The following is a 16867-nucleotide window of genomic DNA, read 5'->3' on the forward strand; positions in this document are numbered from 1 at the left end:
CTGAGTCACACCTGGAAAATCCAATGGCAATGGATAACTAGCTGTCTTGACAACGTATGGAAAAGAGGTGACTGCTGTGGGACTAGACAGGACTTCCAGAATTTGCCAGGGTAAGAAATATGTGTTTCTCAAAGATCCAATGTGTAATAGAGAGCACTTTTGAAGTCATTGTCTTTGTTCCTATCAGGAGAAACACACCTTGTAGATGGAAGCAAGCGGTATCTTTGGGCTGAAAAAAGAGTAAGCAACTACCAAGAATAGGGATGTTTTTGTCCTCATCAGGGGAATTCCTTTAGGAGATTTCCAACAATGGTATTCTCCAGAGAACACACATAAGTACCAACAAGAGAAAGATTCAGCTTTGAACATCTACCAAGTCAGGCCTGCATTGATACTGGATTGCCATGACAGTACTGTCCAAGTAGGAACTTCTCTGTTCCTCATACAACTTTGTTTTTAGCAAGAAAAGATTCAGGTAGAAGGTTAAGTGAGGAAAGTAATAAAAAATTGACCAAGTTACTTCCTCGACTACACACTTCCTTCCTACTATAGAAAAGAACTAAGAGAGGGGAAGGGGGGGATATTTTGGGTTTAAAGCAAGACTGAAGTTTTGACTGTCACCTGGACTAAACATGTTGAATAGTAACCTGAGATTGTATTTTATGATTAGATAACTGTTTGTGTTACCTAGAAGTTACTGGAAAGATCATGATTTATATCCAAGGACAAGGGGATCAGACCCATCGAATAGATATAAAGGTATAGTGGGAGAAACAAACAGTAGAGCTGTATGATTACATCCCACAGGTGATGCTATTAAATGTAATTATTTGAACTCATTTAATCCTAAAAATAATCTTATAGGAGAGGTGCCATTATTATCCTCACTTAACAGCAATGAGTCAGACTTATAGAGAGTTTAAATAACTTACCCAAGTAAACCTAAGAAGTAATAATGGAGAATTGCTTCTTTACTCTTACAACAGGACATGAAAGTAGCTTCAGGACAGACAGAGGGTAGAAAAAAAGTTTGGACAGTGTGTGATAAAGGTTTATTTCCTCTTTCCGGGGAAGGTGATGACTTGAGAGTGGAAAGTGGCAGAGTCACCTCAGCGTGGAAGAGCGGAACACTCCCACTCGTAGTTTCCTATAAAATCAAGTAAGGCACAAAGGGTATTATTGTTTTCTTGGGGTCAGAATTAGCCCAAAACACAAGAGAGGTATATATGCATGGTCCTGTTTCCGGATCTTCTTATCCATTCCATCAAATTAGTCACTTATTACCACATTATACTGTGCCTTTAGTTATTAAAGCTTTAGAATATATTTTCTTGGGGGGGGCAATTTCAGTCTCTTTGATCTCTTTTCTCTAAGTTGGTATGACTGTTGTTGTACATTTATACTTCCATATTAATTTTAGAATTAAGTTGTCATGGTCCATTAAAAATCCTGGTGGAGTCTACCTACCCAGGAATAGATATTATTTCTATTAGTACTTCTTGACTGACCTTCGGTGTAGTCTTATAGTTTTTCCCATAAAGGTCTTGCAAATTTCTTGATGAATTGATTACTAGATTTTCATAGTTTCAGTTGATATCTTCTTCTAATACACCTTCTAGTACATTATGTTGGAGATGGAAGAACTATTGATTTTAATTTTAATTTTGTATAGTACTTTAGATCTTATTTAGTTATCTAAGTGACTATCTTATTAGTACTAATGGCCCATCATGACTCTATCTGTAGAGATGGTGTAAAGAAGAGAAATGTGAAAATAGTTTTTTATCCATGGCAAAGATGTGGAAATTCTCCTTTTGTTTTCAATTTGGTAAATTCTAAACATTGAATCAGTATTTTGATATTATTAATATTTTTCCTATTGTATTTATTCAGATATATGTGGGAAATGTGAAATAGATATTTGCTAGGTTTTTGGCATTATCCACTTATTGGGCTGGACATATTGTATACATGAACTAAATATCCTCATACTAATCCCATAAATTAAGTATCACTCACCACATTTTACAACTGTAGAAAGTGATTTTGAAATAATTTAATAAGACCTATTGACTTGGTATAGCTGAGTTGATGTTCCTTACTTTTACTGAAATAAAGGGGAAAAAATGAAGTAAAAAAGATTTATGTTAAAAAACAATGTAGCCTAAGAAGTGGGTTCTTCAAAAGAATCTCTCATGAGATTTGATTTTTTAGTTTTCTTCATATATTTAAATGAGTTGTTTAACCCAAAAGAATGTATTTAGACACAGAGACCATGCTAACTGAATAAAATAAGTAGTACTCTAGTTCAAGGGGGAAAAATAATGTCATGGTAAGGGACCTGCACCAACATTCCTTAGAAAGCTGCCTTTTAGAACAATAATGGAATCAATTTGGTCCCAAGATTAATTCAGCTAGCACATCAAGCACATGTCTACCCTGGTTCTAGAGAAGAGCTGAAAACATGCACGCTGTGACAGACTGTCAAATGCCTGCTCAAGAGTCATTTTCTCCTTCCGTACAGAGCCCTGGTGCAAGTGTCCTGCTGGTAAAGGACACTTCCCAGCCTGCTTGCAAACATGAGAGTTAAATGAAAGTCACTGGGTGGGGCTGCCAGGCAGCTCTCATGACCTTTCCTCTTTCTTCTGCTTCTAGTCTGGAGCTCTTCTGGGGTGGCTCAAACTCAAGCAGAAATCTAGGTCAGTCTCAGTAAAATTGAAAATGGAAACACATGGTAAGATTGCTAGAGCAGAAAGGCAGATGAAATATGGGGTCCTGGTGACTATGGAGCTGCCATGTCAGCCCTAGAACACCTGCCTCTGGACTTTACAAGAGAAAAATGAACTTCTATGATGTGCATGCCCCTGTCATTCTGGGTTTCTGATATAGCAGCTGAATGCATATCCTGGTACAATATTTTCTAAGAAAAAGATACTTTGCAGTGAATTTCATATAAATGTGTATATATACAGTCTGTATCTCACATATACACATACATGCACACACATGTATATATTGTACGTGTGTGCATGTATGTGTATTTCAGTACATATATCTTATGTGCACACACACACATATCCAATTTTATATGGCCCTTGAAGTTGTTACCTTGGACAAACTTGACATAGTTACTCTATTATAATTGCTATGGGATATTTGCTGTACCATTTGACAAGAGCTAGCCCAAGTTGTTGGTCAATCCATCAGCACTGCTCATAGAAGAAGCAGGGGGGGGGGGCGCCTGGGTGGCGCAGTCGGTTAAGCGTCCGACTTCAGCCAGGTCACGATCTCGCGGTCCGTGAGTTCGAGCCCCGCGTCAGGCTCTGGGCTGATGGCTCGGAGCCTGGAGCCTGTTTCCGATTCTGTGTCTCCCTCTCTCTCTGCCCCTCCCCCGTTCATGCTCTGTCTCTCTCTGTCCCAAAAATAAATAAACGTTGAAAAAAAAAAAAAAAAGAAGAAGCAGGGGGATGTGGAGAAGAAACAAACAAAGTAATTTTATTTTCCATGTGTGCACCCTTGAGGCGGTGTTGGTGGGGTGGGGAATCACTAGCATTTGTTCAGTGGAAAACCGAAGATGGCTGATTCTTTTGTTTGATTAAGTGAGTTAGAGATTTCATATTATAAGTTTGACATAAGTGTAAACTAAGAGGGGAAATCAGTTTTTAAATAAGGACTAATGTTGAACTGAATCTTTGGCTGGTAACACTTTATTTTGTATGAGTGGTATTAAAACTACCTTCCATCCTTCTTCCATCTGTCAGGCTACATTTTACTTGGATTATATCAGTACAATTATATCTTTAATAAAAAGCTCCTTCAAAGAAAATTGCATCTAATTAGAAAAGAAGTGAAGGAGGCATGTCACACTTGGTGATATGTGGCCACTTCACTCAGAGAGTGTGAAAATCGTTTCTCCAGATGGCAGCTTCCTGCTTAGCTGAGCTTATGATCCCCAACAGTAGGATTTTTTCCTTTCTGAAGACCACTTACTTTCCTGTACATGTGTATAATTAATTTTTAATTATATGACTTGGCAAAAACCAAGTCAAACACCAATAAATTATATACAAAAATGAAAAAGGCATCAGTGATCTCCTTTGAGAAGCATTTCAAAAACAAAATATCATGTTGCTGACCTTCACCTGTTTTTAGGGTGATAAGTGATGATTAGCTACATTAAAAACAGTTCCATATAATAAAATTTGCAAATTTAGCGGGCTTAAAGGTGGATGGAAATGATATATCAAGTCTGCTAAATCTTAATAAGCAATTTTCTTAGGTTAATAGGCAGCACATACCTTCTTCCATGCATGTAAGAGAAATAAATAAGAACATAGCTGGTAGTTTTAAAAGTATTGCTTTGTTATTAGATTTTTAAAATAGCCACTAAGTGGCAGGAATTATGCTGTGTTCTAAGATAATAATATTGAGCAAAACAGAGATTTCTGTCCTCAAATGGACAAGATAGACAATCATATGATCATATATTTATAGTCCTACTATCCTTTGAAACAAAGTACAGGCAGTTATTAAAGCATGTCTTAGAAAGAACTGATACATTGACAGCGGTCAGAAAAGACTTCACTTTAGGAGTAATAATGAAATGAGATCCCAAGAATGACTGGAAGGTAACTAGGTAAAAGTGAGGAAGAACTAACAGGAGGCCAATGTGTCTGAATGTCAGAGAGCAAAGGGGAGAAAGGTCCAGGATAAGTCTAGAGAGACCATTAGGGCCTTTTAGATCACGTTTAGGATTCTGGTCTTTATTCTAGGAACACAGGAAAGGCTTTAATATTTTAATCAGGAAAGTGACACAATGAAATTTATATTTTAAATGATTGCCATAAACTATCGTATAGACACTGCACTATACAGAAATGAATGGAAGAGGTTAAACGTGGACCTAGTGAAAACATTGAGGACCTTGATATAGTCTCTGTGCATTAAAGGAAATTAATCCTCAATATTACATTTTATTCAGACAGACTTCCTGTCTCTTCAGACATAAAACAAAGCCGTGTATATGTGGGCACACTATGGTGTAGACAGCAAGAATATAATGAAAGGAACTACAGGCAGACAGTACAGTATCTGCAAAGAATAATGATTAGACCTCATAGCAGATTTCTCATCAGCAACACAGAGGTGTGAAGATAATGGAATATTTTTAAATTGTGGAACCAAAATATTTATTAATTTAGAGTTCTATAAGATTATGAATTCTTATTGAAGAATGTGTAAACTAAAGATATTTCCAGACATACAATGATTTTATTACTCACATGCACTTACTAAATGAAATAGTAAACAGTGTATATTACAAGGAGAAAGAGTGAGCCAAAAATAAAGGAGTTGGATGCTAAATGCAAGGGCAAATAAAGAAATTGAGACAGATATGAGTAAATATGAATAACACAAAAAATAATAGTTTTCATTTTAAAAACAAGATAAGGGCACCTGGGTGGCTCAGTTGGTTAAGCATCCAACTTCAGTTCAGGTCATGATCTCACAGTTCATGCGTTCGAGTCCCACGTCAGGCTCTGTGCTGACAGCTCAGAGCCCGGAGCCTGCTTTAGATTCTGTGTCTGCTCTCTCTCTGTCCCTCCCCTGCTCGTTCTTTGTCTCTCTGTCTCTCAAAAATAAATAAACGTTAAAAAAACACAAATTTTTGTAGGACAGAGAGGGGTGATCATATTTACAGCATTTTAAGGTCCTTCTTATAAAAGAGGAAGATAACTATAGACAAAGTTAAGAGAATTAAGTGAAGTTTATAGTTTATAAATTTAAGGATAACCACTAAAATAGCAGAAATAACATGGATAATTTCTCAAATGGTTTTAAAGCAAAGGGAGGAGAAAGAAACCTTGACAAATCCACCAAAAAGTAGAAAAGATTAAAAAACCCCAACCTTAGCATATAGGAACACAAGTAAGAAATCAATTTAAATATATCATCACAAAATATATAAATAGTAGATGATACACACATCATTAAACATCTTATCTCACTATCTCCTTCCACGAAAAGTCACATGATAAATTTAGCATTGGAATGGGTGGCTTTAGTGGGAACCCAGGCTCAGCTTGGTAGAGCTAGCGTTTCATTTTTTAGAGAACCAATCTAGAAAGATTTAGATATGCCTCTGGTTAAAAGGCTTCAATACTTCATTGGCAAAGAGTAAAATGTATATATTTTTTCCTTATAGCTTAGATTTAAATGGGATTACATCAATTTCCTATAGAGTAAGTCATACTTTAAAACATATGGGCATAATTTCGCAATTGCTTATCCTTAGTGAAACCTCTTTGCAGAACAGATACAACTGACCTGATCTGACAGATAATCTTTCTAAATATACCACAGTGGAGGCAGCAGGCAAGACTTTTTACATCCCCTGAGGATCTACATCTGCTACAAGTGGCTCCTGTAGCAGATGGATGAGCGTGCAGATATCCTTATCGGCTTCCTAGTACCTTTGTTTACAAATTGTACTTCCTATTCATATGCAATCTAATCAGTTAGAAAGTTCATAAAGCCCCAGAGAACCTGTTCATTTACACTGTGCCATTATTATTTTTTTTTTTTTGAAGTAAGAGATCCCAGTTCTCTTCTGGCTTAGTTGATATGACTGTGCCTTTAGGTCAAATGAAACCAATGTTGCTGCCCAGGCTGTAGCTGATTTGGTCAGATTTTGGACCTTATCTGAACACACGAGAGGTCAGGTACCTCAGAGATTCAAGTTAGGTGGTAAAAACTGGTACAATCATGTAATCCCTTCTTGTTAGTGTAAACTTAATAGAAAAAGGAGGTGGGGGGGGAAAGAGTAGTTGTTTTTCTGAACAATGCTTAGTTATTGTTTTGGTAGTCATGTGGCTGTTGTACATCTAAGCCTTGCATGCCCTGGGTACGATGTAACATTGCTTTCCACGTTACTCTGTACAGAGAATTCCTACCATAAAACTATTACCCTTGAAGGTAATCTGTGCATTAATTTCTCTGACCTAAAGATACTGGAAATTAAAGTAAAAAAAGAATATACAGGACAGGGATATCAGCCAGGGAAATTCCAGGGATGGGGATTGAAGAGTGTAAACCCAGATTAAAGCAGATTTTATGCCAGGTGTTGGAACAGATGTTGCTAGGTGACCAATGTCAGAACAAGTCTTGCAGCAAAATGTTCTTAAGGTTGAACTAAAGACCTAACATCTCCCACTGCCTCCAACCAAGGCAGGACTAAGGAAGCCTTATAATGGGATTGTTTCAGGGACAAAGGAATTTGGGAATAAAGAGCTAATATAGAATATGTCCAGAATATTATTTTAGATGTGGTTTCCTCTAATGTTCTACAGAGGGAATTTCAATATTTTCTATAATACTTGCCTTTTTTCATAGCACTGACGCATTTACTAGATGAATTTTTTCCCAAGTAGTTAGAAATGAGTCATAAAATAAATGACATGTGTTTAACTTTCAAGTGTTTCTAGCACCAAGCATTAGCAGAGTGAAAGCCTTCTAATATCTTCAATGGGTGAAATGTGTCAGATGCTTACGGCTTTTAGATTAACTAGAATCAATTTAAATTTAGTATGTTTCATCACATATAAAGCAAGTTTACTCAGAAACTACCAAGCATGTGTCAAGATGTTATCTGAAAGTCAGAAAATCTACTCTGCTTTAGAAATAAATACAGGTGAGGAGCACCTGTTTGGCTCAGTCAGTAGAGCATGTGACTCTTGATCTCAGGGTTATGAATTCAAGTACCTTTTGGGTGTGGAGCCTACTTGAAAAAAAGAAAGGAAGGAAGGAAGGAAGGAAGGAAGGAAGGAAGGAAGGAAGGAAGGAAGGAAGGAAGGAAGGAGGGAAGGAAGAAAGGAAGGAAGGAAGGAAGGAAGGAAGGAAGGAAGGAAGGAAGGAAGGAAGGAAGGAAGGGAGGGAGGGAGGGAGGGAGGGAGGATCACTTCTATCCTGTATCTATCTCTTTAAAATAAATTTATTTTGTTGAGCATCTTAGGCATTCAACCTAGAATGAGAAGAAAAAAAAACTAAAAGAGATCAGCTAAGATAACCTTTAGTTTTACAGAGGAGGAAATGAAGATCAAAAGATATATTTTTCTTTAAGCACACACAAAAAGCAAGTTGCAAAATACTGGTCTTATGGCAACAATTCCAGTGATCTTTTGGCCATAAAATGATCCTCCTGGTGTTGAACTTGCCTCTCCACCCATGCGGAGGGTGTAAAGTCTCCACAAAAAGGAAACTGCTGTGATCTTTTCTTTGCTTCAGAAATGTGCTCCAGGTTTCTTGTCTCACTTACCCATTCATCTCACATTCCTTTCTACAGATTTCTAGGAATCTGTCTGGTGCTTGACCACTAGATGCAGTTTATCTTCCCAGTCCCTGTGGGAAGATGACTCAGTTGGGTGGCCTGCCCTGGCTTTGCATTAGGTCTTTCTCTAAAAGCTACATACCCCTCACCCCTTGGACTCCTCCATCTCAGCCTCATCCACTTCAGCACTGACATAAGTGACACGGCACCCTGCACCAGGTCCTGCCCATTCTCAAGACCCTGAATTTTGAGCCTGTTCCTAGACTCAGAACAGCCTAAAGTCCTGGAATAGTCTGGGAAGTTTTAGCCGTCTTCATGTTAGTAATTGCTGGGCCATCTAAAGTATGTATTCTTTCCTTAGTTGAATAGTAATATAAGTTCTCTGTAGAAAATTTAGAATATGAAGAATTTCCAAAAGGAGAAAAAACTATCCATATTTTTATCACCCAATCATAAATATTTTGGGTTCATTCATTTGTTAAGTCATGTTTCCAGTTTTTTATTGTTATGAACTATGTTGCTGTGATCATTGGACTTCTTTTTTGTATCAAAATACAGTACCCTTTTATTTCTCTTGGATAAATATATAGGAGTGTAACTTCTCATTGTAGGGCAAGTGTATATTTAACTGCATAAAAATATACAAAACTGTTTCCATAAGTGGCTACACCATTTTGTATTCCTACTGTCAAAATTTAAGAGTTCCAATTACTGTACATCCTCACCAACAGTTGGTCTTTGCCCACAAAGACTAACTTGGCTGTACCTTGTTGTTATCTGGTGTCCTCAATTATTTTTTTAAAGTTTATTTATTTATTTTAAGAGAGAGAAAGAGAGCAGGGACAAGGCAGAGAGAGAGGGAGAGAGAGAGAATCCCAAGCAGGTTCTGTGTTGTCAGTGTAGAGCCTGATGCATGATTCATGAACCTTGAGGTCGTGACCTGAGCCGAAATCAGGAGTTAGACACTTAACCAACTGAGCCACCCAGGTGCCCCGTGGTGTCCTCACTTTTAAGTTCAAATTAAGCATAAATATTTCAAACAGACTTGTAGTAACAATACTACTCAAGAAATACCAACACCAAAGTTTTAGACTAGAGTCACATTATTCCCTTACTTTCTATTAAGACCATTCTCCAAGATATGCCACCATAGCATCAGTACAGAACAGAGTTATCAAAGGAACTTGAAGAAGTTCTGACATATGTGAAGGAGTAAGTCCCACTAGATGAGTGATTAGAATTAGCTCTTTGGACTGTCCACTTAGGTGGTGGGGGTCTGGGTTCAAATATGTCAGCACATTTTTCTCCATGATACTCCATCCTATAATTTCTTAATTATTAAATAGGATCAACTAGTGATAATCTGTACATTCTCTTGTCTTACAACATTATAGCATCTTACCTTCTCCCTTTATCAAGTTAATGTGTAGGATTTGTATAATCATATTTTTCTGATCTACTTCCACTAGACATAGAAGAGGATATAAGCTGGGATGTCAAGCAGAGTACAATCTATTTGAAAATATGTTCCCATTTATGGACAGATGCTGTACATCATAAGATACCAAGAGCTCTCCAAAAGTCAAGATGAAATATGCAGTCAAATTATTTAAACTGGGGATAAAGGTTGTACTGGAAGTCTCTTTAAGTTCATCTTCTTGGGCCATGGTTTGCTATGACAATGAGAGGGGATGCTTACATGTAAGAACATTACTCAATAGTTCAATGAGAAAACTGTTTGTGTGTGTATGTGTGTACACATGTGCATGTTTAAATAAGCCTTTGTCAGGGCACCTGGGTGACTCAGATGGTTAAGCGTCCAACACTTGATTTCAGCTCAGGTCATGATCTCATAGTTCAGGGGGTCAAGCCCCATGTCAGACTCTGTGCTGACAGGGTGGGATCTGCTTGGGATTCTCTATCTCCCTTTCTCTCTCTCTCTGCCTGTCTTCCACTCATGTGCATGTTCTCTCTCTCTCAAAATAAATAAATAAACATTAAAAAATAAATAAGCCTTTGTCAAGATATGTATTCTTTGGAACTAGGTTTGAGAGAGCTATGGCTTTGCTCTTATTATCTAGGTAGGAATGAGCATAATAAAGTCTTCCAAAGTTCTTAAGCCAAACTGATCACTCTGCCCTTATATGACTCTCGGGACTTTCAAGAGGGTAGGACTATAAAATAAAGAGTCTTAACACCAGTGAAATTTTTTCTTCCAAGTTGCTGTGTTCTTGCCAAGTTTGATTCCTAGAAAGATTTAAAATCATTTATAGTTTTTCATTCACTTTGATATTTTAAAAACTGGAGATGTAGAAGTATTTTATCTATCAAGGTTAATCTAAGTGTAAATGAATCTTTGGAAATCATTAGAACCTGAAAGCAGTGTGGGAGTGAGATGGGAGTCCGGTACCATGATGCCTCACAACACAGATATCGCTACCCCTACTCCTAACTGTTGGAGTAAAGCTGTGACACCAGCTGCCTAGTTTGGGAAGTGAGAAAGGAGGATTTTGAATTCACTGTGGTGAAACTTAAAGCTTTTATGCGAAAATTCTCCTCTCCTCCTGCTCCTTTCCCTTTTGAGGAAGCTTGTGGCTGACCACCTGGTGTTCTGAATCATTAATTCATGGAAGACATTCTGTCAAGAATAACATGAAACAGGCAGCCTGGCAATGGCCATCGAAACCCTTCCAGCTCCCCATTCACTTTAATTCACTTCAGTAATTATTTATTGTACACCTACTATCATGCCCAGCCTGGTGCTAGGCAATGAGTCTTTCAAGGGAAGAGAGCACAAAATTCTTCCCCTGGAGATTTAAAACATTTATTTAATGTTGTATTTATTTTAGGAAGAGCAGATGAAATATTTCATGAAAAAGAAAAAAATTCTTAAATTTAGGTGTCAAAGCAATATAGAAGTAATAAAATGAAAAACATATTAGCATCAGTGCTTGAGTTCTTACTGAGAGGTGCTACACATGTATATAGGCATTGGGTGCTTCTCATCTGTCATCTCATTTAATTTTTTTTTTTTTTTTTTTTTTTTTTAAAATGTTTTATTTATTTTTGAGAGAGAGAGAGACAGAGCATGAACAGGGGAGGGTCAGAGAGAGAGGGAGACACAGAATCGGAAACAGGCTCCAGGCTCTGAGCTGTCAGCACAGAGCCCGACGCGGGGCTCGAACCCACGGACCGTGAGATCATGACCCGAGCCGAAGTCGGATGCTTAACCGACTGAGCCACCCAGGCGCCCCTCATCTCATTTAATTCTTAAAGCTACTTTAGGAGAAAGATACGAAAATTTCCAGGTTAAACATAGGGAAATAGATGTCTGGAATAAGACTGGTTAATTACTCTTTCTCAATAGTTGATTTTTGCTCAAAGAATTGTGGGTCTCATGTCTGTTAGAATCAAGTATATACACTTCTATATGACCACAATAGGTAAGGGAATTGAGTGAGCTAGAGAAACCACAAAAGCTCCCAGGTAGAACAGATTGTCAGGCATCTTGAGTTTGAAGCATGTGTAAGAGTGACAAGAAGGATCAAGAATATCAAAAGGCAGATGAGGTGGGTACAGAAAACCAACAAGGTAGCTGACACACCGTCTGAAATCCAGATTAAATGAGCAAAAAGATCCTGTAGGAACTGAGGAAACAGGGTCACAAAGAACATAAAGCAAATCACCAGTAAGGAGACTTTACTAGTGAGGTAGTTCTAGAACATGGTTCTGGTTTTTCATGGTTCTCAAGTGGCAGAAACACATCCTCTAGGAAGGAATGAGGCAACTGAGAGCAGATAAGTCAGAGTTGGAACTTTGATCAATGAATTTTTTTCCAACTTGAAATGTCTGTAATTATAAAAATTTTCTTTAGTCTATATTTTCTTCATGAAGCCATGAAATAAATAATTTTCCTTAAGTTTCTCAATGCTAACACTTTGTTAACTGGCTATGCTTAACTGACATTCTCCTTAGGTTACTCTACCTAAATATTTTGTGTTTTCCTTTTGTGTAGATATCCTGGGTCTAAGAACTGGTTTTTAAAATATACTGGTCACCAAACAGGAAAATTAGTAGCATAGTTGCTCAGCTCCACAGAGAACAGCATGACTAGGAATTTCCTCTTTGGTTAAATCCTCTAGGTGATGATTTTGAAATTTGATGGTTATGCTCCTAATACAATTTTCCTTGTGCTCTTTCATACATTTAGAATATAAGCTTCAATCTGGCAAAGATCTCTCCATCAAAAAGAGATGTCTCGGGGCACCTGGATGGCTCAGTCGGTTAAGCATCTGACTTCGGCTCAGGTCATGATCTCATGGTCTGTGGGTTTCAGCCCCGCATCAGGCTCTGTACTGACAGCTCAGAGCCTGGAGCCTGCTTCGGATTCTGTGTCTCCCTCTCCTCTGCCCCTCCCCTACTCACTCTCTGTCTCTCTTTCAAAAATAAATAAACATTAAAAAAAAATAAAAAAAAAAAAACAAAGAAATGTCTCCCCAGTTAAGGTCATTATAGTCTACTTAGAAGCTGGGACCAGAGGCGCAGGGTTCCTGAGTGAGTGCAAGCACTATGAAATGTTATAGTGTCTGCTGGGTCACCAGAGGGCTGAATACTAGGTTCTTGTGTAGGAAAACAGCAAGGATTCAACTGCCTTGCTACCTGACTGCAGAATGTCGCTGTTTGGTAAACATGCAGCAATTAGCTGGGCATGAAAATAATCATGGACAACTTTAATATATACTTGAAAATGTTGTGTCGTTAGAAAATTGCATTGATTTTTTTCTGGAAAGAAGTGAACATTTATGCTTTTTGTTAGTTTGAGATTCCTTTTTATATGAAAATAATCAGAACATGTTATTTAATTCTAGAAAGGTGATTATGTAAGGCAACAATATTGACAACATGGGTAAGGAATGTGAACTACCTTTAATTCTGTATTTTACATAAACTTTGCATATTTCTGTATTTTAATATGTCTTTCTACTCACTATACCCTAGTTGCAGTAAAACTGGCTTTTTCTCCTAAAACCATATTCACCCTGATGACTGAGGAAATCTCTAAATCAGTGATTCTCAAACAGAGTAAACAAAAATCACCTAGAAAACTAGTTTAAATGCAAATTCTCCTAGCTATTCTGATGCAAGTAGGCCACAGAATACACAGTGAAGGTTAAATAAATGCCAGTGTAGGCTTTTATTAATTAATATAAATATATTTGTGTTTTGCTAAAAGCAATGTCAAAATTATAGTCTCCTTCATAGGTTGTATTATGATGTGGTAGAAATAGCACTCTCTTTAGATCCAACCTAGGTTCCATCTGCTTCATCGTCTGCCAGTTAAATGATTCAGGAGACATTTATTTCACCTTTAAAATGAAGTTGCCTTATCTGTAAAATGAAAAAATAAAGCAACAATCTATGTTGTGAGAGTAAATGAAATAAAAGCTGTAAATCTCCTAAAGCTTGTCACACAAAAGGTACTCAATAAATGCTTGACTTCTCTTTTTTCTTGATTTAGTGTTTTGACAAAATCATTTTGCTTCTTCTTGTTTTAAATCATAGCTGTTGTAGGAAGTTCTCATATGAAGAATGCTAAAGGTGATACCAAGGGACTGACATCTTTCCAAACATTCTGTACAGCTGTCATTGCCTCCAGGGAGAGCCAGGACATCTCAGCACAAAATGTAACCAGGTTGTCTCTTGCCAACTCAGTACCAACATTGCTCCCGTTCAAGGCTGGGAACATTTCCCCCAAATCCCTCTCCTTCCTGGCTCTGGCTTCAGAGGCTGCTGAGAGGAGCTGTGAGACCTGGAAGGCAAAAGTGTAGAGGAAGCCATATTCTCAGAATCCATGGCGGCGAGGCATGATGGCTTTTTTATAGATATCTCTGTGGTTGCCCTCTTCTGGGTCCTGGTGACCAGAAGCAGTGGTGTCTTAGACTCTAGCTCCTCTACTCACTCCAGTACTTCAGGCTGAAGTCATTACTGACTGTTTCACAATCCTCCAGCCTGTCAGCCTTTCACTTTTCTAGTTCCTTCCATATGTGTACAAACCTTCATTCCTCTATTAATTTCCTGATTCCAGTGACACTTATAGTGGTTCTACTTTTCTACCCAAACTCCAATTTATATAACAGAGTACCCTGGCACTTACTCTGATATTATACTTCCTGGATAATATGTTTTCTAGCAAATATTTATTTGGTATAGGATATCTCCTAACCCATATTCCAATTCTCCTAAAGTACCCCCATGGAAATATATCTGCCATAGAGTAGCCTGGTTGTATTTCATCTTTAATATGTAGGTCTCTGCTACTATGCAGGGTTAGGTATGCCTGGTTGTATTTCATCTTTAATATGTAGGTCTCTGCTACTATGCAGGGTTAGGTATGCCATGTTAATGACTTCTGGGCTGCAGCAAAGCACAGTCTAGGCTAGAAGAAGTCTAGGGTATATTCTGTCCTACAGTTTGAAGTGGAGGTGTTCAAAGAACAATTAACACTAGCATTTAAACTAGCTACTGGAGAGATGTCTGGGTGGCTCAATCGGTTGAGTGTCCAACTCTTGATTTCGGCTCAGGTCATGATTCCAGGGTCATGGGATCCACCTGAATTGGGCTCTGTGCTAAGCATGGAGCATGGAGCCTACTTAAGGTTCTCTCTCTCTCCCTCTTCTCCTCTCTCCTCTTGTGCATACTCTCTCTCTCTCAAAACAAAATAAAACAAAACTAGCTACTAGATGTTTGATTTTAATCGTATTTTATAATATCATCCATCAGTTTATTATTTCATTTGCCAAATAGTACAAGACTTTGTTTTCAAGACAGGATTTAAAACAAAACCTAAAATAAACCCAAACTTCAGTTCCCAGATGTGAATGTTCTGTCTTACAAACACTCCCTACAGGTAGATGAAATAAGGCTCCTGACACCAACTGGAGCAATTAGTTCTACTGTTGTCAATGCAAGATCTGACTGTCAGCGACATGGCTCACCTCAAACCATAAAAACGTTACACTTTGTCAGATATGGCCTACAATCAAATTAGATAAAAGAATTTTACTGTGGAGTAACAACCATCATAGACATAAGATTGATAGTTCTTGCTAGCGCTATTTTGCTTTTGGTATTTGCTTATTTGTTTTGTTTTCATTTTAGCCTAGAAGACACCTAAATTATAGAATACCTCTTGTGAGAGAGAAACATGATGATATTCACATATTGATCATTTGAGTCAGATATTCTTATCCTCATATTATAGATGAGCAAATTGGAGCTGAGAAAGTTAATAAACTGATTCAAGGTAATTAGATAGGAAGTGACAGACCTAGTATCCAGTCCCTGGTCTGTTTGATTTGATAATGAGTGTACTTCCCACTCTTCCAGTTCGCTTCACATTATCAGTCTTATTATTTTATAAGAAAAAATAATCCAGAAAGAAGCGTTTCTTGTGACCCACTAAACCGAATAAAGAATAAAATTTAGTGTTCAGTTGCTGCCCTCTTGTAACTCCTTAGGGGATTTTATTGAAAATGAAGCCCTACGTGACCAGGATCTTTGTTTCTATGCACATCTTGCACAGTAGAGTCACAATAATTATTTTTTCTGCCAATCTATAGGAAGTCTGAACATTGCATGCCAGCAGGCATTTTTTGTAAGTGAGGCATTAGGTAATTCCTGATGTGAGTGGGACATTCTTCTGTATTTTAGCTAGACCATACTCGTTTTACAGAATTCCTCCCCATGCCTTAGTTTTAGGTACCTTTTTAAAATAAGTTATTAATTAAATAAAGTATCATTAGGAGCTCTCTTGCAAAGTTTACATTGTTCTGTGGATAGAATAGTACCATACAAATAGTTATAATCCAGTATCTATGAAGGGGTACATTTGTAGTAACAGTCTAATGACCAACAGGAGACATGAAAATCTCCCTATCTCATCAAACTCTACTCTCTGCCAGCAGAGAAATGGAATAATGAGGGGGTGGTTGTGGTATGGGTCAAGATCAAGGATCACAACACTTGGGGGTAGAGATTCAATATGAGACACCCCCCCCACACACACTTTTTTTTGTTCAGAGATCATAGTTTCTTGGCTCCACTAGTGAAAGGTTTCCTACCATGTTTCATACAGTAACATAGGTAAGGGACTGCCTCTTACTGGTAGGTCTGAAAAGCCTTAGTGGGCAACTGAGTTTGGTTACACTGTGTCTCTTGCCTCCTGAGTGGCACAATCTCAAGGACTAAGATAGGGGTAAGCTTTGGGTAAAATGTGCTGAGAATCCAGAGGAAAAAAGTTCCCATCTGTGTTCCATAGAATGTTTTACTTAGATATTAATGTTTAAAATGAAAGAGAGCATAATATACTGGTTTTAAATATTTACAATGTAGAATAACATCTTAATGTCTTTGGAAAATCTTAAGGAAGTCTCCTTACTTTTATTTAATAGTTTCTCAAACTTATTTGAGCACTGAGCATAATTAATGTTTTTCTTGCTAAGTAGTGTTCCATGGGACACCAAGTTTGGGAAACTCTGGTCT

This window comes from Lynx canadensis, chromosome F2 (genome assembly GCF_007474595.2).
Source record: "Lynx canadensis isolate LIC74 chromosome F2, mLynCan4.pri.v2, whole genome shotgun sequence".
Classification (NCBI taxonomy): domain Eukaryota; kingdom Metazoa; phylum Chordata; class Mammalia; order Carnivora; family Felidae; genus Lynx; species Lynx canadensis.